The following is a 21,322-nucleotide window of genomic DNA, read 5'->3' as shown; positions in this document are numbered from 1 at the left end:
TTGTTCATTTGGGCCCAAATGAGTAAGGGGAGAGGCTAAGAAAAGTGAGAGAAGGAGAGTCTTGACTAAGAGTGGGGGCTGAGGGTGCCTGAGTTGTGGGGACTGAGTGAGGACCCTCCCAGGCCACGGTTGCTTGGAGCATGCCAGGTCGGCCTGGGCTGCTGGGGGCGGAGCTCGATCAGGAAGCAGGAACCACAGACCCAAACCACCTGGCAGGACCCCTTCCCTGAGCCTCTCCTTGTCTGGAAGCGGAGGGGATGGGCTGGCTGCCCACAGGGTCCTGAAGAGACCCTCGCCTCAAGGAGGGGCACTAGAGGTGGCCTCGGTCCCTTGGACACCCGGCAGCCCTGCCAGTCCCACGGCCAGGCACAAAGAGCAGAAACCAGCTCGATGCGGTCAGTGCTGGATGGCTGGCAGCCACAGAGGGAACGCTCTTTCTCAAAATGGGCTTGTTGGGTCCCACAGAAGGAGGTAGTACTGAGTTTCCCCCTCTACAAAATGAGTGGCATCGAGTCTGCCTGACATTTCCAACTTTATTAATTTTGGTCAGACTTTGTTGCTGAGATGGGCTTCCCCTGCTGCTCTGTGGTGATTAATATTGCTGAGCTGAGCACAGTTGCAACACTTTCCTGTAAAACGAAGTAAAACAGAAGTTGATGTCTTCCTCATATATGAAATACATAAATCGGTTAAAAATAGTTCCCTGAGCGGATGTGATGATGTCGTGGCTGTCACAGGAAGCACATGAATCAGGCTCATCTCCACGAACAGGAAAGTGGAGGCAGAGTCCGTGGTCTCTGGGCCCCTCCTCAGGGCACTCAGGGAGGCGGGTCCCTCTGGCTCCACCTTGCACCTGACCTGGGCAGGGGCCGCCAGAAGGATGGCACAAACCCAGCCGGCTGTGCTTCCGCCTGCGTAGCTCCTTGCTGGGTGTTTCTCCCCTGGTTCAGACCTCCTTACCAACCACAGGAGCGGCCCCACAGACGCACGTACAAGCGCCTTGCCCGTCCACCCAGCCCAGGGACGCTCTTCCCCGGGGACCCAGGTAGCTGGTGGATGTTCACGCTGGCCTGCCGGTGGGCCATTAACAGCTGTGGGGCCCGTGTCCGCCATGCCATCACCTTGGGCACAGCAAGGCCTCTGGCTTACTTGTGAAGATGAACACTTATGTGGCCAGACTAACACAGAAACTTCACACCGTCCTGTGTAGTCACTGGAGACCCAGGGTGTTGGCAGTGCCGACGGCGAAGCACCATCAGAGCCCCTCAGAGTCCCTGCCGCAGCAACAGAAGTTGCGGGGAAGCAGGGGCTGAGGCCACGGTAGCCTTCGAAGCCCGGACGACCCAGAGTGTGGTCCCGAGTTACCAGGAGGAAGATTACAGGGGGTGGGCCAGGCTCCTCAAGTGACGCTAGCGATGAGGTCTGGTGACGTTGTCACAGCACAAGCCCAAGGGCCCTTAGCACCAATTGGCCATAGGTTCCTCCCTCGCTGGGTGGGGGGTCAAGGGGGGTGGGCCCAGAGAGGGTAAAGGCCACCCAACGCCAGCCAGTTAGCTGCAGAGCAGGGGATCGCTATCTCAAGAGTCTAAGTCAGCGTTGAGTGTGAACCTCAGAAAAGCTCAGCTCGGAGTGGACTAAAAGGTCCCTAAGGGGACACATAAACCAGGCCAGCAAGTGCTGAGGAAGTCCGACTGTTTTCCATACCCGCCACCCCCCGTTCCCTGGGGCGGGGGCACCTGCCTGGGGGACATAAGCCGGGCTGGACCTCCTCCCAAGCCCCTGGCCTGAACAGGAAGGATGCGGCTCCCCACTGGCCTCTCAGCCTTAGGCACTTGGCTGTGGAGGCTGGTGGGGGTCCAGCTCATCCCAGGCATCTCTCCCGGACATCCGGGTCAGCTCAGTGGGAAGGCCCTGAGGAGGTGGGCCAGCCCGAGTTGGGCCTCTCTGCCTGGGGAAGGGGGGTGAGGAGAAGGAGCCTTGGCTGTGGCGGAAGCATGTTTAGGAACACACCCTTCCCAAGAAATCCCTAAAACAAACACCTGTGGAGTGTCCTTAGAGAGTAGCCCAAAAACTCAAAAGCAATTTTCTTTTCATATTTTGGATCTATTAAAAGTAATTTCCCCCCAGTTCCAACATTTTCATAGGCCTTAAAAGCTTAAGGGGCTTTGTGATCTGAACTTTAGGGTCTGATGGCTAAAGGAACAAGGAATATCCAGACCTGTCCTCCTCCAGAGAGGCCCTCAGAGGGAGGGAGAACTGCCCTTATTTGCTTGGCTTGGCCTGGAAGTGAAGCAGGAGAAAGAGCCGCCCAGCCTCTGCCTGCTCAGCACAGTCATGCTTACTACGAGCACACCGATGCCCGTGTGCGCACATTCACGTATGTGCACTCACACCCACGTGTGTGAGCACACGTATAAGCGCTTGCATGCACATCCGTGGGTGTGCGCACACGGCCACACACACCCCTGCCTACGTGCATGTGCGCACACACAGCTGTGGTCTCCGTGGGAGGAGCGATGGCTGCGCCTTCATCTCCTGCCCTTGGGGCTCCCACCCCATCCCACTGTGGCGGCTCCCTGGGCTCCCTGGAGTCCAGGCTGGCTGTGGTCCCCCGGGGGCGAGGCAGGGTATGCCCCTCAGCAGGCAGCTGGTCCCGAGTCAGTCAGACCCTTCTCCTCTGCTCCCACCTCCAGGTGCAGACTTCTTTCTGTCCTCTTACCCGTTGTGCCATGAGGCACCCTCCCCAGCACCCAGAACTGTCTCCACTGGCTGGGATGCTGATGTCCGGTTTCTCTCCCTCGACCTCCCCTCATGCTCCTCCCGGGTCTTTGAGTGCAAACATCTTGAATGGTCTGAGCTCAGGGAAGGGCACCTACGCTTGGCCACTCGATACAGAGGGCATCTTCAGGGACATGGGGGTGTTATTGCTCTAAATATTCCAAGCCAAGGTACCTGCATCCACCCAGAGACTCTGGATGAGCAAGGGCTTTGGGGGGTACACACAGGGTTTGGCTGACTGGGGGCAGTCCCTTGGTCGGCTAGTGTTTGGATGGTGCCAGGGTCCCCCTAGCATTTGTGATGGGCTGAAAACCATCGCCAGGGGGTCACGTCTCCCCCAGGCCCTCCTGCTGGGTAGTGTTGAGCAGGGCAGATGCTGGGACCTGCTCCCGGCAAGCCCTCCCTATTGCATACCTGTTAGGCATTCCCTGGGCCTGGTCTCAGGAAAGAGCCTCCTTGACCTGCAATGGAAAGGTGTGTTTGAGCTTGGCAAAGTGGCTTGCTCTTTCAAATCTTTGAGTAAACTGTGAATGAGCCCGGAGCTTCATGAAGCATGCAAATGTCATCCACTCCTGCCCCATACTTCACAGGTCTGCCCAGTGCCTACTTGTCCATGATGCCCGTCTGGCCATGGACTTCACCATATGGTAAGTATATGGATGGATGACTTTCTTTTTTAAAAATTTAAATGGCCTAGCACAGCATCTGAGCACAGTTATCAACCATGGAGTGCCTCCCCAGGCTTTTGGCTCCCAGCTGACAGCTCACTGACAGGCCTCGCAGCTCAGGACCCAGTCCTTGGCACCACCTGGAGAGGGTTTTTAGGCAGCAGAGGTTTTTGCTTGGCAAAATGAGACTGCAGGCTGTGCAGCCATGAGAGAGCAAGGGGGACCCTTTCTTCCTTGACATCTGTTCCTCCATCGTTTCTAGGTTGCCAGACCCACACCAGGTGGACCACTTCCTGTGTGTCCTCAGGGACCAGCTCAGTTGCTGCCCTGAAGTCAAACCTTTATCATGTGGATCCATGAAGCACCGACTCTGTGCCAATTTGCGGGTGTACAAAAAGATGAAACTTTAGGACATGAAGAGAGCTCTCCCCAAAGACTTCCTCCTTAGGGTATACACCTCCTGCGGCAGCCACTACCCCCTCATCTTCCCTGGGCAGAGGTGCACAGCCCTGCCTGGCTCCAGGAAGGAGAGCTCACACTGGGCCCTGTGCTGAGCATTTGGCAGGTCCTGGGCATCATGTCTGATCCTCTGAAGGCACTCATCCTGCAGATGAAGAAACAGGAGTAGAAGTGGAGGAACTTGTCTAAGGCCACACAGCAGGGAATATGATGGCACAGAAGACTTCAGTCAGGACACGTCCAGCCAAAGCAAGCTTGGCACTGCTCATGCTGCCTGACCATCCTGTAAGGACAGGACGCGGCTGGCTCCTGGTTAGGGGATGTGAGATAGCAATCACGGTGGCCCAGCCCACCCAGAGTGGCCAAGAGCATCACAGTAGGTGAAGTGGATGGGCAAGACTGGGATGACCCTTGCTCCAACGGTAACGCCCCCACTGTTGCCTCCAGAAGCCAGAACTCCACCGAGATGCCAGTTTTCCTGATGGAAGAGACCCTCTCCAGGCAACCTGGGCAGAGACCCCCAACCCTCAACCTCTTAGAAGAATGCTGCCCCTCCCCATGCCCCTCGCCATCCCTCCTCACCTCTCCTCCATCCCTCCTTCTGTCCCTCCTCCTGCCCTTCCCCTGCCCCCCTCCCCCTCCCCATTCCTCCCCCTGCCCCTCCTCCACCTCCCCCCCCCATTCCTCCCCATCCCTCCCCTTGCCCCGCCTCCGTCCCTCTGGCAGGGCTCACTGCTTCTAGCATCTTCTCTCTGGGTGTTCAGGAAGGTGGTGCCTGGAGCCTGCAGAGGTGACCTGCAGGCACTCTGGTTCTGTATGGAGTGGCTGCAACTCTCAGAGGCACATTTTACAAATTGAGGAAGGGCCCCTGGGTGGCCCACAAGTGAGCATGCCTTCCTGCCCTGCCACCACTGGGCCATTCAGTCAAAGCAAACATTCTCCCTCTAGTCTCTAGCTGGAGCTAGATTAGGGCTGTGCATGGGAATGGCTATTTGCCAACAAAGAGGGCTTGGACTCAGGGCAGCAGCAGGTCAAGGCAGTGGTGGTCGGGAGGCTGCCGTGGGGTGGCCGACCCCTCCCCTGCTGTCGCAGAGCTCTCGGGAACTTCACAGCCCAGAGGAGCAGGGTTCGCTGTGCTGACCCCAGCCTCCTCTGCAGGCTCCTTGACCCCTGGAGGGTAGCCAAGGACCCCCAAAGCCAGAGCAGCCTGCATGTGGAGGTGGTAATCTGCTTTCAGAGCAGGTGGATAGAAGCTCTTGATGTAGGGTCTGCAGAGTGCACCTGGACATCTCATTCTGTTTCCAACAGGATACAGCTTGTTCCTGGTGAGTTCACCTGGAGCGATGGCATTGAATAGAAACCAGAGGGTGTATTTCTCACCAAGATACCCACTTGTCCTCCTGTAAGAAGGGGTAGGCCAGGCAGCACTGACTTGTTAACTTGATGGAGACAGTGTCAGTGCTGAGCACCCTTTTGGGCTCCCCTGAGCAGACATTGGCTGGGGCGGGGGGAAGGTAGGTAGATCTTCCTCCCACAGGCCAGGGGTGGCTTCCTAGGTCCTAGGAGCACAGAGCCCTGTTCCAGTAGGGCAGCAGTTTTCCCATCAGGACAGAGGAGTGGGTGCCCTGTGGGCTCAAAACTCCCTCCTGCATTCCCCAGGGAGCAGCCCACCCAATGCCACCTGGTGGAGGTGATGTACCTCAAGCTGGGCTAGAGTGCAGGACATGTAGCCAGAGTCACTGGCGAGAGCCCCCTAGGAGGGTATAGGTGATGGTCTGGGCAGGACTAGGGTCTGGGCAGTGAGAGGTGTGAGTGAAGGGGTTCGGGTTGGGTGGAGGTCTGGGTGGAGCCCCATTTTCCCACTCACATGCTGTGCAGAGTTCTGGACCCTCTCCTGGAATGGCCAGACAGACGAGTTTGGGCTCAGCCCTGTCCCGAGAGCAGATGAAGTCTGAGATCTGAGGAGGTGGTCCCATTGTGGGCACGCGGGGTGCCCGCGTCTTGCTTGCTACTCACCGGGCACATCTGGGGGCAGCCTGGGGCACCCTCAAGTTTCACTTTCTGGGTGTGTTGGCAGGACACATGGGCTTGCTCAGGTTTCTGCTCATGGCCTCCTATCCCCATTGAGCCTAGTTCTACGAACACACACATCTGAGGTCCTCTCTCATAGCAGGGTCTACCCAGAACTTCTTTCTCACACCTTTCCTCTCTTATATATTTTAAAACATCTCTCATTACAGGCTGACCAAGGGCCTGCAGCTCTGATCTGCTGTTCCTACACAGTTTGCAGGGACACCAGCTGTGTGTTAGGGTGTCGGGAATGCCAGGAGAGGCCAGCCAGTGGCTTGTCAGGCCCCATGGCCCCTTGATCTTGGCTCTGTGGCCCTCCAGCGCCTTCTCCCTTATCCCTTGACATGCCAGTGCCCACTGCCCCTGTGCTTCCCCAAGAGACACCCAGAAGGTTTGATGTGTCAGAATATGGCATTGTCTGGCTCCTTGGGGAGGGTGGCTGAGTCAGCTGCTGCCAGTGCCCATCTCGTCCTAAGCATCTATGGGGGCACTTTGCAGGCCCCATCCTCCATGCCCTGCGTTGTCCGAAGGCTGTGAGGTGCTGGGAGGACCCTGGCAAGGGCAGCTGGTGCGTGTCCTGAGGAGGTTGGGCGAGGCAGCTAGGGAACAGAATGTGCGTGCTGGGCCAGGCACACCCGCATGTCTGGACTCCGGGAGCTGTGGGTGGGTGAGGTACAGCTCAGAACTTTCTGGAGCTGAGTCACCCTCTGGCTCCAGGAAGCCTGGCCACATGACCTCCACACTGAGGCAGCTTGGCTTTCTGCTGAATGTGAGCAAAGTTACTGCTGCTTCTGAAAGCAGAGGGGAGGTGAGGAATTTCACCAAGCATCCCTTTCAAGAGCTGTCACCATCTCTGGGGCCCCTCCGCTGCGGGTCTTAGAGTGACAAATCGCATGAAGAGGCGGGACCTCACTGTCAGTACACGCTGGTGTCCCCTCGAGCGGGAGCCATTGTTAGAACCACCTTGTGGAAACATCTGTGAGACAATTTGTCTGAATACCTTAGAGGAAAAGATGGAGCTTATAGGCTCAGATGGACACAGGAACCACACACACACACACACACACACACACACACACGCTCCAATATACAGACATGCACGCACACATACGCCAGGATACGCCCAGACACACTCACCACAAACATACTCACACCCACAGAGAACATGCCCATGTCTCTCACACACACACACGACATGCACACAGACACTCATGTAACCCTGTACAGCACAGCACAGCCTGGTGGACAGGCTGAAGATCTATGGCCCCAGGCAGACCTGAGACCCAGGACTCAGGGAAGGAGATGGCAAAACACCCCCAGTGCATGGTCTAGTGTGGCACTGTGTGCACCCTGGGTCCTGCCCCTGACTGAGCCTCTACATTCTCATCGGTGAAACAGGCGTCAAAGGCTGTCCCGACTGCTGACGCACTGGACATGGGATGTGCACGGAGGAAGACAAACAGGAAAGCCCAGCCTCTGCCTTGGAACAGCTTCCGATGGCACAACCCTCTCTGCTCTGCAGTTTGCCCCTCCTTCTGAGCCCACGCTTCCCAGCCTGCAAGGGGCTCCAGCCAGGTCTGTATGGGTGGGGGTCCCACTGGTTGAAAGCCCAAGCTGCTACCTCTCAAGCACTCCTGCAGTGCCGCCTACTGGCGGCAGGGAGCCTCAGTGTGGCCCGGCACCAGCCAAGGGGGGCTCCCCAGACCCAGGGCGTGCAAAGCCCCAGGATGGGTTCAGACGATAGGTCGGGTGCAGGCTGCCAGGGCCAGGAATCCGGCCCCCAGTTTCTAGAGAGTCAGGAGAGACAGAAGCAAAGGTTTGGCGCCAGGTGGTGGCTCCATCTCAAACTTACTCTTGGAAGTGGACAGGTGCTGGAGAGCTGGATGCTGAGCCCTGGTGACCTGTCCAGGTCTCCACCTCCCCTCCCCTAGCCCCTTCCCTTTGTAGGCCCCAGAGTTGAGGCATCTCTTGCATGAAGAAGGGTCCAGGTGAGGCAAAGTGTCCTCCTGTGGGTCTTGTGAGCCTTGACACACAGGCTCCCACTGGGTGTGCCAGCCAATCCTACAGACCCTCCAGGAGCTCAGAGCAAGGGGTGAGTGGCCTGAGCTCCAGTCCACGGAGTGACCCTCAGTAGGACGTTCTGAGACAGTGAGCAGGCTGCAGAGCATGGAAAAGAAATACTTTGAGGAATCTGCTACAAATTTTGTGTGGCTTATAAGTGTAAACTTCGACTACCACTCAAGTTGGTGCATTTCTTTTTCGCCGAGCTGCTCAATCTCTCTGCCTCTGATCTTTTCTGACCCCTCTGCCTGAACCCCTGTTACTCCCTGCATCCCCACCTCTCACTCCCTGCATCCTCCCCTGCTCCACAAGCCCCCTCAGACCCAGGTGACAGTGGCCACCCCCTCCATTGGGGGCCTTCCTGGGTCTTGCTCCTTCATCCTGTTCTTCAGGAGCTTGGTGTAATTCTCTAGAAAAGCTAACTCTAACTGAAAACAACAGTGTGAAAGTAACATTTCACCTAAAAAGATACAGGCATTTGAGCCAAGCTCCCACCTCCAGGACTCAGCCATACTTGGACACTCTGTGAAGTCTGTTCCCACTCCTTACTTCAGCCACTTACTTCCTCAACTCAGCCCCAGCGAGAGAGTTTTCCCCTTATCTGGAATTCCTCTTGGAGGTGAAAAATCCCAGATTTTACTCCCTGGTGCAGACATAACTTTTCACTGCCTTCTTTTCATCGGCACTGAGACTTGCCGGTTACTCAGGTCACTAGTTGGTGCATAAGCCTCTCTTGCCAGCTGGTCTCCCAGAGAGAGCCACCTCACCCACCTCCTGGAAGGCCAGGAGGTGCCTCCTACTTTTGTAAACAACCTGTTGTATAGGTGAGGAAACAGAACCCTTGGAGGAGGCAAGAAAAAGCCCTATTTATTTATTTATTTATTTATTTATTTATTTAAAGACTTTATTTACTTATTTATTAGAGAGCGAGCGAGAAACAGCATGAGAGGGGAGAGGGTCAGAGGGAGAAGCAGGCTCCCCGCTGAGCAGGGAGCCTGATGCGGGACTCGATCCCGGGACTCTAGGATCATGACCTGAGCCAAAGACAGTCGCTTAACCAACTGAGCCACCCAGGCGCCCGAAAAAGCCCTATTTAACACAGTTCCTTTGTCTTTTCTCTTCTGGCTCCTCTCCTCTCTCTCACCCACTCACATGCACATGAGTACAAAACATGCTATGTGACAATGTGACTTTAAAGTCTGTTGGCTTAGCCATGCTCACAGACACATGATAGTTGATAGATAGATGATAGATGGATGGATAGATGGATAGATAGATGATGGATAGGTAGATGATAGATGGATAGATAGATGATGGATGGCTGGATGATAGATGGATAGATAGATGGATGGATAGATGATAGATGATAGATGATAGATGGATAGATGGATGGATAGATGGATAGATAGATGATAGATGGATGGATACATGATAGATGGATAGATAGATGGATGGATAGATGGATGGATAGATGGATGGATGGATAGATGGATGGATAGATGATAGATGGATAGATAAATGATAGATGGATGGCTGGATGATAGATGGATAGATAGATGGATAGATAGATGGATAGATAGATGATGGATGGATGGCTGGATGGATCGATGGATAGATAGATGATAGATGGATGGATACATGATAGATGGATAGATGGATGGATGGATAGATGGATGGATAGATGACGGATAGATGGATGGATGGATGGATGGATAGATGATAGATGGATAGATGGATGGATGGATAGATGACAGATGGATAGATGGATGGATGGATGGATAGATGGATGGATAGATGATAGATGGATAAATAGATGATAGATGGATGGATAGATGACAGATAGATGGATGGATAGATGATAGATGGATGGATGGATAGATGGATGGCTAGATGACAGATGGATAGATGGATGGATAGATGATAGATGGATGATAGATGGGTAGATAGTTGATAGATGGATGGATGGATGGATGATAGATGGGTGGATAGAGATCATTGGCGGCTGAGCCAGGCCTGAACCAGTAGGGCAGGAATGGGGACAGATGTAAGGGCCCCCCAAGTCCCTGTACTCACCCCCAATAAACAGGGTGTTGGGCCTGAGTGCTGACAGCTCCCTTTTCCCCGAGATGAGGGCCCAGGAAGAGGAAGAGGAAGCACGTTGGTGTTTCTTTTGTGGCTGACAGCTGCTGGGGCCTGAACAAAATAAACGTTGTTCTGATGGTTCTGTGGATGCCCCATGCTGCCCCCACACACCCACCTGCAAGGAAGAGTGTCTCCTCCTGCCCCCTCCACCCCTTTCTCCCTCTCCTCCTCTTTACAGAATTAACTCTCCTTTGTTAGCCTCTCCCTGCTTCACTCACCTTCCTAAACTCTTCCCCAACCCTTCTCAATCTTCAAGAGACACAAAATAAAGAACACAGTAAAGTAGATCTTGGACACCACATGCTACTAGCAACTCTTGGGGAGCTGGGTGTCTCTGGAATTGAGTACTGGTGGGATTGTAGCAGGATTTGCCTGGTCCTGTGGTTTGGGTCACCTGCCTGGTATGCAGCCCTCACCATGGGGCTTTCTCGGGGTTCTGGCACAGGAGGGAAGTGCTGAGGCAGCCAGGGCCCCAGCCCTGCAGAGGCTTCATGGTCTCTGAGGGGGTGCAAGGCTGCCCTGAGCTCCTCTGTCAGGGCCTTCTCGTCTCTCCTGGGACGGGACATCCCTCGAGGGAGCGTGGAGCAGTTGGTGCCTGAAGCAGACGCAGGAGAGCCCTCCCCATTCTCTCCCCGTGTTCACAAGGGGTGTTCTCTTGTACTTCCGTTTCTTCCAGGCGAGCGTGTGAGGTCTCTGAAACCCTCATCTCCCGCTTCCCCAGCCCTCACTGACTTTGTCCCTTCCAGGCTCCAATCCTTTGGCTTCCTGCAAATTCACCCAGATCCCTCCTGCTCACCCTGCCTATCACCCTTCACGGCCTTATGAAAGACAGATCCCGCCAGAAGCCAGTCCTAAACCACAGGCCGCTCCCCTGATGCCCAGGAAAATCTGACTCCAGGCAGCGTGGCTCAGTCCTGCCTGCTTGACGTGGCACAAGGAAAGAAGTCTCCAGTTGACCCCTCTTGTGGGAATCACTGAGTCAGGGCCAGGATGGAGGAAGAGGAAGCACGTTGGTGTTTTTTTTGTGGCTGACAGCTGCTGGGGCCTGAACAAAATAAACGTTGTTCTGATGGTTCTGTGGATGCCCCATGCTGCCCCCACACACCCACCTGCAAGGAAGAGTGTCTCCTCCTGCCCCCTCCGCCCCTAGTCTACGTCTTGTGTTTCCATTCTCTTCACGTTGTGTTTTGTAAAGTTTGTAATTTTGATGAAATCCAATTTGTGACTTCTTTCTTTTGTGGATTGTGCTTTCGTTATCACAGCTAGGAACTCTGCCTAACCCGAGTTCATGAAGATTTTCTGTTTTCTTCTAAAGGCTTTATCATTTTACATTTAAATCTCTGATCCATCTTGCCCCAATTCTTACGTAAAGTGTGAGGTTTAAGTCAAGGTTCATTTTTTGCATGTTGATGTCCAGTTTTTTTTCTCTCATCATTGAGAAATACAGACATTAGGTATGGCTTCCCCTTTTTAAAAACCTCCAGTGGCAGTCCAGGTGCTCTAGACAAGAGTCCTCACCTGCAAGGTCGGGCTCCCCCTCCTCCATGAGCTCCCCTCCCTGCTCAGTGTCTTGTGTGGGGCCCACCCTCTTCAAACTGTGGTTTCTGTACAGACTGGCCTCTGCCCTGCTGCCTGCTGCCAGTCTCTCTCACTAGGATCTAACCCATGAGGCAAGGGATGCCTGCATTTTGCTTTCACAAATACTGTTGCGGGAGGCATCTAAGGTGAGGGGAGTGTGCAGGGTGGACCGAGGGAGTCTGCGGCCCCACTGCCAGGCTGCATCCTGACTGTGAGGGGAAGGGGAAAGGGTGGGCCAGCCAGGGGCAGACTGGGATCCCATCCATATTTTGGGCAGGTTATTTTTGCCAGGGCTGGTGTGGGATTGGAGGGGCAAGGTGGGAGGAAGGGGGTCAGTAGGGCGAATACAGAGGATGAGGTCATGGGAGGGAGAAAGGAGGCACAAGATGAGGATGACCTGAAGGGGCGGGAGGCTGACAATCCTCTGTGGGGGCCGAGGTGGCTGGGGTGACCACAGCAGAGGCACAGAGAGTAGCCTCAAGAGACTCTGTCTGCTCCCCTCCCTTTTTCTCCGTCTCTGTCTTCTTCTCCATCCTCCTCCCTTTACCCACCGCTCTGGTCTGCTCTGTTCTCCTCTCCAGACCAGCTTCCAGACTCCATTTGGGGCAGCAGAAACCACTCTGCCTCCCTGTGTCTCCCTTGTGAACTGGACCAACGGGCACCCCAAACCTTAAAACCCAGCAGCGCCTCCCATGGGACCGCAGGCTTTTGCCATGAGGTGCTGGACCAGGGCAGGAGGGTGGAGGACTCAGGCCCAGGGCAGCTCTGTCCACCTCGCTCAACTGGAGCTCACTCTTGGAGGGAGAGCTGGTTCAGCTGCATGAACGATGGCTCCATTACATTGTGTTTCAGAGGGATGTTGAGGGGTTGGCGAGCCTGGGCTTCAGACCGTAAACACCTTCCCCGGGTCTGTGTGCCACAGAAACACATCAGAGGTCAGTTGGGTGGGGGGCTGGCTTTGTCTACAAGGTCCAGGAACCCAGCGGAAAACACCAGAGGCCACATCAGTGAAAACTAATTTGTGTCAGTGACATTTCTGAGCGACACAAGCCACAAATTTCCTGCATCTGCTTTTAAAGTCAAGAACCTGAAACTGGATAAACCCTAGCAAAGGAAAAACAGCCTGTTCCCCGCTGCAGCAGTGAGAGGGGGAGCAAGGAAGGGAGAGGTGGAGGGGAGAGAGGCTGAGCAAGCCCCTCTGGGAATTGGGGCCAGTGGTGGTTCCTAAGGGACCCCAGGCTTCGCCCCATCACAACCCTGCCTGGCGCACCGCTCCTCTTGTCCAGATGGGCTTGTCCTGACCTGGCCTGGCACTGCTTCTGGCTGCTTCCATGGCACCTGTGTAGCCGCTGGTGTTTCTGGCTCTCCCCGGCTGCTCCCGTGTGCTGCCTGATCTGGGGGTACACCCACTGGGTCTCGGCTGTGTGGGCAGCGTGGATGTCTTCCCCCGGGGGCACCCATGTGCCCGCCTCCCAGCTTGTGCCACACCACTACTGCATGTGGGCTTTTAATGCATTCTTTTTCTTTTCTGGGATGGGCAAAATTGTAAGAACAGAAAACGGAACAGTGGTTGCCGGGGGTTGATGAGGGCAAGTTTCAGGGTCATGAAATTGTTCTGTGTGGTTCTATGGTGAAGGTCCAAGACTGCACACACTCGTGAAGCCCCATAGGACACCTCGAAGAGTGACCCTGGCTAAGTGAACAAGACCCAGAGAGCTGAGGTGTGGGGGAACCCCGGGCTGAATGGGAGCTGGGGTATTAGGCGGAGGACCCACCGTCATGGAGAGAACCGACACAGAGGAGCTTGGCAACTTGGCAAAACACCTCTACACTAACTTTGAACTCTAGTGGGTAAATTTATTTCCCACAGGTTCCAGGTTGGCAGCTCTGAACCACTTCACATGTATGTGAAGATCTCACAAGTAAACACACTGTAGAGAACAGGAGCGGGCTTCTCACAGCTGGACGAGGTTTTGGGTGAGTGTGGGGAGAAGGCCAGAAGGAACACTTTGGCACTCAGCTGTCATCGGTGACGTCAGTATGGACTCATGCTTTCCTCACAGAGAGGCCGAGAGGGAAGAAGTCTATGTCCACATGCGTGCACATACCCAAATTTTCTAGCTTTGCCCGTTGAGAGGCCTGGAAGCACAAAACACCCCACCGGCAACAAGCATACTCTATGCCCAGATCTTAGTTCCTAAACAGCACCTTCAAAAAAAGGAATCAGGTTCCTTGGAGAAATGCCTGATACTAGGGCTGAGGCAGAGAAAATGCAAGATGAGCTGGAGCATCTTGCAGGCCTAGAAAGTAAGGAAATGCTAAAAAATAATAATAATAAAATTTAAAAGTACTGGGCTCTAACCCAAAGAATAAAATAAATTTATTTTATTTGTACCGCTACAAATAAATGGTTGAACAAATAGAAACTAGGAGAAAGGGGCTAATCTTTCCTTATAGACAGATTCCAAATAATAAATGTTGAAGGAAACAAAAAATGTAGAGGGGAAAGGGAAATCCTGTAGAGTAGAGTAGCAATGTAGAGGGGAAACAGAAAATCACCATCAGATCCCCACAGTAATAATGCTATAGATCCACAAATGAATGCTAAAATTAGTTTGCAAAACGTTAGGAGAAAGCAGATATTTGCGTAGTCTCAAAGTATCTCCCCTAAATATCATTAATTTATATAGAAGGTTTTTAAAAACTTTTTTTTTCTTTTAAAGATTTTATTTATTTTTTGAGAGAGAGAGAATGAGAGAGAACACATGAGAGGGGATAGGGTCAGAGGGCAAAGCAGACTCCCCGCCAAGCAGGGAGCCCGATGCGGGACTTGATCCAGGGACTCCAGGATCATGACCTGAGCCGAAGGCAGTCGCTTAACCAACTGAGCCACCCAGGCGCCCTAAACACTTTTTAAAAAAGATTTTATCTATTTATTTGAGAGAGAGCCCATGAGCAGGGGGAGGGGCAAAGGGAGAGGGAGAAGCAGGCTCCCCGCTGAGCAGGGAGCCCTACACGGGGCTCCATCCCCGGACCCTGAGATCATGACCTGAGCCAAAGTCAGATGCTTAAACAACTGAGCCACCCTGATGCTCCTTCTTCTAGGGGACAGAGCCCAGTCACCACTGCCCATTTGTGTGTGGGCTGCACTTCATGACTTGCTTCTAATGGACAGAACGTGAACAGAAGAGTGGCTTCACAGTAGGGAGCCACGCAGCAAAGGTCAGCATCGCCGTGGCAAGTCGTGATAGTATCACATGTCCTGATGTGATGTGATGAGAAGGGCACTTCACCTCTGGGATATTCTTCCCCGAATCCATAATCCCAATCAAAACATGAGAAAACATCAGGTATTTCCACAAAATACCTGAACAGTTCTCTTCAAGGTGTCAAAGGTTGAAAAACCAAGAAAGAATGAGAGACTGTCACAGGTTGAAGGAGAAATGGATGTGAGGACTCCAGGCAACAATGTGTCCTGCGCTTTTCAGCATCACTGTGCCCCTGTGTGGAGGGTTGTGTGTGCTCGCGTGTGTGTGTATGAGTTGGGCATGTGGGTGGGCATGAGTGTGCGTATGATTTGTGTGTAAATGTGTGAATTTGTGTGCATGAGCGTGTCTATGATTTGTGTGTGAATGTGTGCACATATGTGTACGATTCGTGTGTATGCATGCAAGCATGTGCGGTGTGTGTACAAGTGTGTATGTGATTTGTATGTGCAAGTGCACTAGGAGATTTCCAATCATTAGCACGTGTGGCAGCCAGATTTTTAAGGATAATGTAGAATCAAAGCCCTTAATAATTCCAATAATCCACCAATTTCAGTTTATGAATACATAGTCCTCCTTGCCCTAGTGACCAGTTGAGCAGGTTAGGAAGTGCCTTGGTTGTGCTTTCCTGTGGAATTGTGTGCCGTGGGCATAGATCATTTGTCAGAGTGCCTCCAGCCGCAGTGACCAATTCCCAGCCCACACTGGGCAGATGGGGGTCCTCTCTGGGCTGGTAAGAGGGCCCTGAGGGGCCTTGAGGGTGCTGCCCCCTTTCTCACCCCCTTCCACTATGTTACTGAGGGCCACAGGCCTTCCCGCAAAACCCTTGGGAACAGATGCATTTTGGAATTCAGAATGTTTCTTGAGTTTGGAGGAAGGAGGAAAGGATGGCTGTTGGAGCCCAGAGTCCTTCCCAATGTGTGGACACTAGAGGGTCAGCTTTTTGTCCCCACACCCCAGGTCTCCTTCAGCACATCGTCTGCAAATCATGCCCCATGGCCGCACAGGCACCCTGCTCTTCTCTGGAGCGCATCTGAGGCTCTGCTGAGGGCCTTTAGAACATCACTTGTGCAGCCCGCCCTGACCGCGCCCCCCTCCCAGCTCAGCACCAGTGAGGCCCCCTCCCCACCCATCCCTGCCCTGCAGCACCCAGTGGAGGCAGCTGGGGAATGTGACAACAGCCTTCCACTTAGGGACCCTGCCCCAGGGTGCAGGCACACCAGCCCTTGGGAGCAACCCAGGAGTGACCCGGGCACACTCACGCCCTCGTGTGCCTGCAGCAGCCCATCATCCGAGAATGAAAGGGTGGTTTTGTTTTAACCAAGTACCTGCATGAGGTACTCTGAGGAGCACCCAGGCGTCTGGGAGGTGTCTGCCCTCCCAGGGGTCCCATCTGGTGGGCCTCAGCAGCAACAAGCCCAGCTGAGCCATAGGGGGATCTGCAGAACAGCCAAGGCCGACAGGAGTTTAGTGCTGACCGTGCTCATGTTTCCACGTAAGAAGACTGAGGTGACGGTCAGTTGGTCTCAGCTCCAGACTTGCCTGCTGCCAAGGCCCCGGCTGCCTCTATGTTGCCTGAACTGACCTGGCTCAGCTTTGAAGGGGGTTGAGCAAAGGCAGGGATAGAGAGGATGCCAGGGCCCCGGGCTGCAAAGCTGGGTGGGATGGCCAATCCCACCTGCCACCGGAAGGTAAATCGGCCCAGGCGTTCTGGAGAGCAAGTCAGCAACGCACTGCAAGGGAGTCAGAAATGCCTACCCTTCAGTGGACCACCCCCATTTCTGGGGCTTTATCTGAAGGATTCTAATGTGTATGGAAAGTTAGGCAGAGGTATTTCCTTTAGCATTATTTACAATAAAGAAAAAGTTGGGCACAATAACTTCTGTTTATGTGAAGTGAAAGGCCTATTGAATAAGTCATGGCATACCCCGGTACCGTGTCCTACTCCAAGGCAATCCAACACTGCCCACAGAGATTCAGGAATGTGCAGGCAGCCAGGGCTGTCTGTTCTGAGCCTGGGCTTCATCCTCCGGAAGACAGGAGCCGCGAGATCAGCTCGGTGAAGGGCCTGGCACCAGGCACAGGGTGGGCGCTAGTGAAGGAGCAGGCATCACTGACCCTCACTCCATGAAGATGCGTGGGACAACTGCACACATCTGCACATGACACCCGTCTCAGCAAAAACGCATAGAGCAAATCGGAGGGAGCATTCCCATCAGTTAATAGAGAGCAGCTGCCTCTGGTAGCAAGTGCTGAGCACTTCTGTCGCTTGAGCAGGCACACGCGAGCATCTGTGTGTGTTGTGCGTGCGTGTGTATGTGTTCACAGGTGAGAGTGTTGCATGCACGTGTATGTGTGCTCGTGTGTGCGGGGCTTTCTTCCCTCATATAAAATGTCTTTCTGACCAGGGTCATGGTCACCCTGTTTAGAAGCCACTGCTCTGTGCAGCCTGATTCCTGCCTCCCTCACGCTTACCAAATTCCTGGTTCTTCTCGGCTCGTGTGCCACGAGCAGCAGTGGTGACATCTGGCCGGCAGTGAGGTGCTCCAGCCGGGGCCTTCAGAGCTCCCTGCTGCACACTGGCTGAGCCTGGCCTTGGTGGGCATGAGCAGGGGCCTGCTCCCGATGGGGCCAAGGGCAAACACATCTCCAAATCTTTAGAAGGGCTTTTCCTATACAATAGTTTAACAGTGAAACACCACATCAGAAAACAACAGTTGCTGGTGGGAAGCTTTTGGAGGGAGGTGCCCGTCTACAAGGCTCCGCCTTGTCCCTGGGCGTCTGCACACTCCGTCTTGGGAGCTGCATCTCATCCTGTGTGACCACGTGCCTCATCCCCTGCTCCTTTGAGGGCTCCTTGCTGTTTGGCCCTCGCTGTGGGCTCTACACAGACACGGCCTTTACACCCCCCAACTACCCTCACGAATTCTAGAGAGGGGGACTCTTCTATTTTCAAACAATCTACATTACTGAACACATTGTACATTTTCTGCTTTTGATTGTAGTAAAGGCATAATCTCATGTCTTTAGTTGGAGCTGATATTTTAATGGAGAAACAGATGTTGCAGCATTTTCTTCCCAGGCCAACTCACTACCCCTCTGTGGGCCTCCTCCTTCCCGGGGGTCTGTGCAACTAGATGTAGGAGTCTGGGGATGACTGAAACGCACCTTCCGCCTGGCCACTAGTCGTGTCTCTGCAAGCGGGTGGTGCCAGTGGGGAGTAGCAGCTGCTGCTGCTCCCTGGCCCTCTTTCACGTTTGCTGGGTGATCTGCTGGCTGCTCGTTGACGCCCCAGAGCTGCGGCCTTGGTACTGCGCCTGGGGTGGCTGCACGCATCTTTTTGGTTCCTTTTGTCTTCTCTCCTTGCGTGGCTGGTTTCTGTACCTCTGTGTTACGTCACACGTGGAGTGGATCAGTGGGCTTGTGTGTGTGTGTGCACGTGTCTGAGAGCTAGGGCCAGAGATGGGCAGGGCGGGAGAGGGCGGCCCTGTCCCTGCCTGTGCAAACATGAACTCTAGGCTGCTCTGCTTCCACCCTTGTGCCTTCAGCCCACCTCATTACTTACTTGGGAAGCTGGAAGCTGTCCCAAGGGAGCCCCTCTGTAGCTTCAGGTGCCCTTTTCTGTGGCTCGCTGAGCTGCCCTTGGTCCTCCCTGCGGAACGTGGGAGGAGAGACCCGCTGCCCCGTCCTGAGCCAGACCTGAGGCTGGTGTGAAAGGGCGCCCCAGACCCCTTGTGCACCTTTCTCACCCGCTTTCCCACAGTGGTTTTCCTTTGAACTCTCTCCCTGAATGGTTAAACCACACTCTGAACAGAAAACTGTTTTGAAAACTGCTTTGCACTTGCATCTGACAGAGCCCTTCTTGGGGGTCACCTCCACTTTCGAGTGGGCAAGGAATTTCAGCGGCCAGCTGTAGTGGCCGGTGAAGACTGTGGTCCCCTGGGATCAGAGATTCTCTACTCATCATTCGTTGAGCAGGGTTCCTTAGGAGTACACTAGGGGGTGCTGACTTAAAAGGGCAAGTCCCTTCTTTCTTATGGACATTTAGGGACTATTCCCGTGTCTTTTCATTGCTGAGTACCTCAGGGCAACTTAAGTTAGTGAAGTGCCGTGTTCCTTAACTCAAACAGCACTGTTACTGGCCCCTACTGTGGGCTGCGATTAGACATCCCCCGGGAATTCTGACTGCTGCATGCGCCTGGCTCTGAACCCACAGACTTTCCAGTTTCAGGGAGGAGCTTTGAACTTTCTGGGCTGTCAGCAGCTACTGTCCCTGCTTTGTAAATATAGATAATCAGGCTGGCTTCGTCATCCTCAGCCGCAGGACTCCCTTATTAACCTGCAGTAGAAAGAATACATCTTTCTACCGTCTATTAGGTCTGGAGTTTTTGACACCTACATTTTAGGTCTGAGTGTGTTACAAGGTCCAGCAGGTATCCAGACCCTTATTCTAAAAGTTGGCATATACACAAGTCACCACAAATATGCTTATATCGTGATTCCTAATGATTAGTCTGCATTCTTTTCTTGTGAGAGCAGGTTAGCTGGGTGGGCCAGGGTGTTAAATGCTCTTGCATCCCCTGACCATTGCCCAATAGGCTGCTGAGATTGGAGGCTTGGGACGTTCACAAGACCTAACAATGCCTATCCTAAGAGGCCTCAAGAGGAGAGCAGCCTTTTGCCTTAGCACACGTCAGTTCCCCCGAGTTCCCTATTTCTGCACCAGAGGTGGGAGATCTGACCTTCCCCTTACTTTTCCACAGGACTTGTACCAAGAGGTGATATTTCCACATTTGCCTGAAGTTCAAAAAGTACACCTGGCATCTAAGGACTTTGCCTGCTGCCACCGCAAGGAAGTCCTTCACCCTGCTGCCACAGGAGGGTGTCTGTCCATGGGCGTCAGCCTTTTGTTTCAAGGTTCGTGCGTGGTCTGTGGCCCTCTTGGGGACAGACACACCACTGGAGCGCCAGTCCCTGAGAGCGGCAAGCAGACGGCGGTCTGAGTGCTCTCGGGCGCTGCCGGGCACTCACAGCGCTCTCCCTCCCAGCCCTCGGGAAGGAAATTATTCACTGAACACTTGCTGGAAAGTGCAAGAAAGACTTTATTCAAGACCTTGGCAATAGTGGGGAGACACTGAATTCAAGCCCCGAAATAACAGGGAGCAGTGGGGATTCATAACCAATGGGCAGGAGAGGATGGGAATGGAGAAATAGGGAGAAGAGGTTGGTTAGGGTCAGGGTGGGGGATTCCTTGCTAAGACAGCTCAGGAGACCGAGAATGCGGCCTAGGCAAGAAGAGAGTGCGAGAGAGCCTGACCAGAGTTTGGCCCTTGGCCTGAGAGGGCATCCTTGTCCCCCACACAGTGGCCTGTTTTATAGGTAGTTAAGTGGAGGTAATGAATTAAATAGGTAGCTAATTTTGTCAAAAACAGACCTCTGTACTTTGGAGCCAAAATATAATACAAAGACAGTTTAGGATAAAGAGGACAGAGAGCTTCGTTGCTTTGCCAGGCAAAGGAAGCTGCAGTAAGCTCCGGCCTTCAAAAACCCCGCCACCCAACCCCGCCCCACCACCCCACCTCGCCCCGCCCCGCCCTGCCCCAGGGAAGGGGCTGGGGGCTTTCCAGGGAGACACAGGAATTCATTAGTTGTTTTCAGGGTTAGGGTTAGGGTTAGGGTTAGGGTTAGGGTTAGGGTTAGGGTTAGGGCTCCTGAAACAAAAGGCTAAGAAGGGAGGAGGGGAGGTTTGTGGAAAGGACAAAAAAGGTTACTTTAAAATCGAGCTTGTTGAAGGATTAGTGCAGCCATTTGGAATTTTGTTCAACTTTATGCTTTTAAGGTTTTTTTTTTTTTTTTAAAGATTTTATTTATTTATTCACGAGAGACAGAGACACAGAGAGAGAGAAGCAGAGGGAGAAACAGGCTCCCAAGGAGCAGGGAGCCCGATGTGGGACTCGATCCCAGGACCCTGGGATCATGACCTGAGCCGAAGGCAGACGCTTAACCATCTGAGCCACCCAGGCGCCCCTAAGCTTTTTTTTTTTTAATGCCTTTTTTTCCCCTTAGACAGGTCAAGGAACCTGCCACAGAGGACGTGCCGTGGCCCATGGACCCAAAGCCTCCTGGGCGTGTGGCTTGGTGCCTCAGTCTCTCTGACTTCCTCCATCCCGAGCCCTGTCTCTCTGTCTCTGGCCTCTGCTCTGCTACTTTTGGGGGCTGTGAGCTGCTGTCTTCTATTCCCCCTTCTCTGCCATGGCCTTCTCATCTGCCCCCCTTCCTGTTCCAGCACAAAGCTTCCGC

This window comes from Mirounga leonina, unplaced genomic scaffold, assembly GCF_011800145.1.
Source record: "Mirounga leonina isolate KUSES-001 unplaced genomic scaffold, KU_Mleo_1.0 Mir_197, whole genome shotgun sequence".
Taxonomy (NCBI): Eukaryota; Metazoa; Chordata; class Mammalia; order Carnivora; family Phocidae; genus Mirounga; species Mirounga leonina.
Note: the sequence above shows the minus strand (reverse complement) of the source record.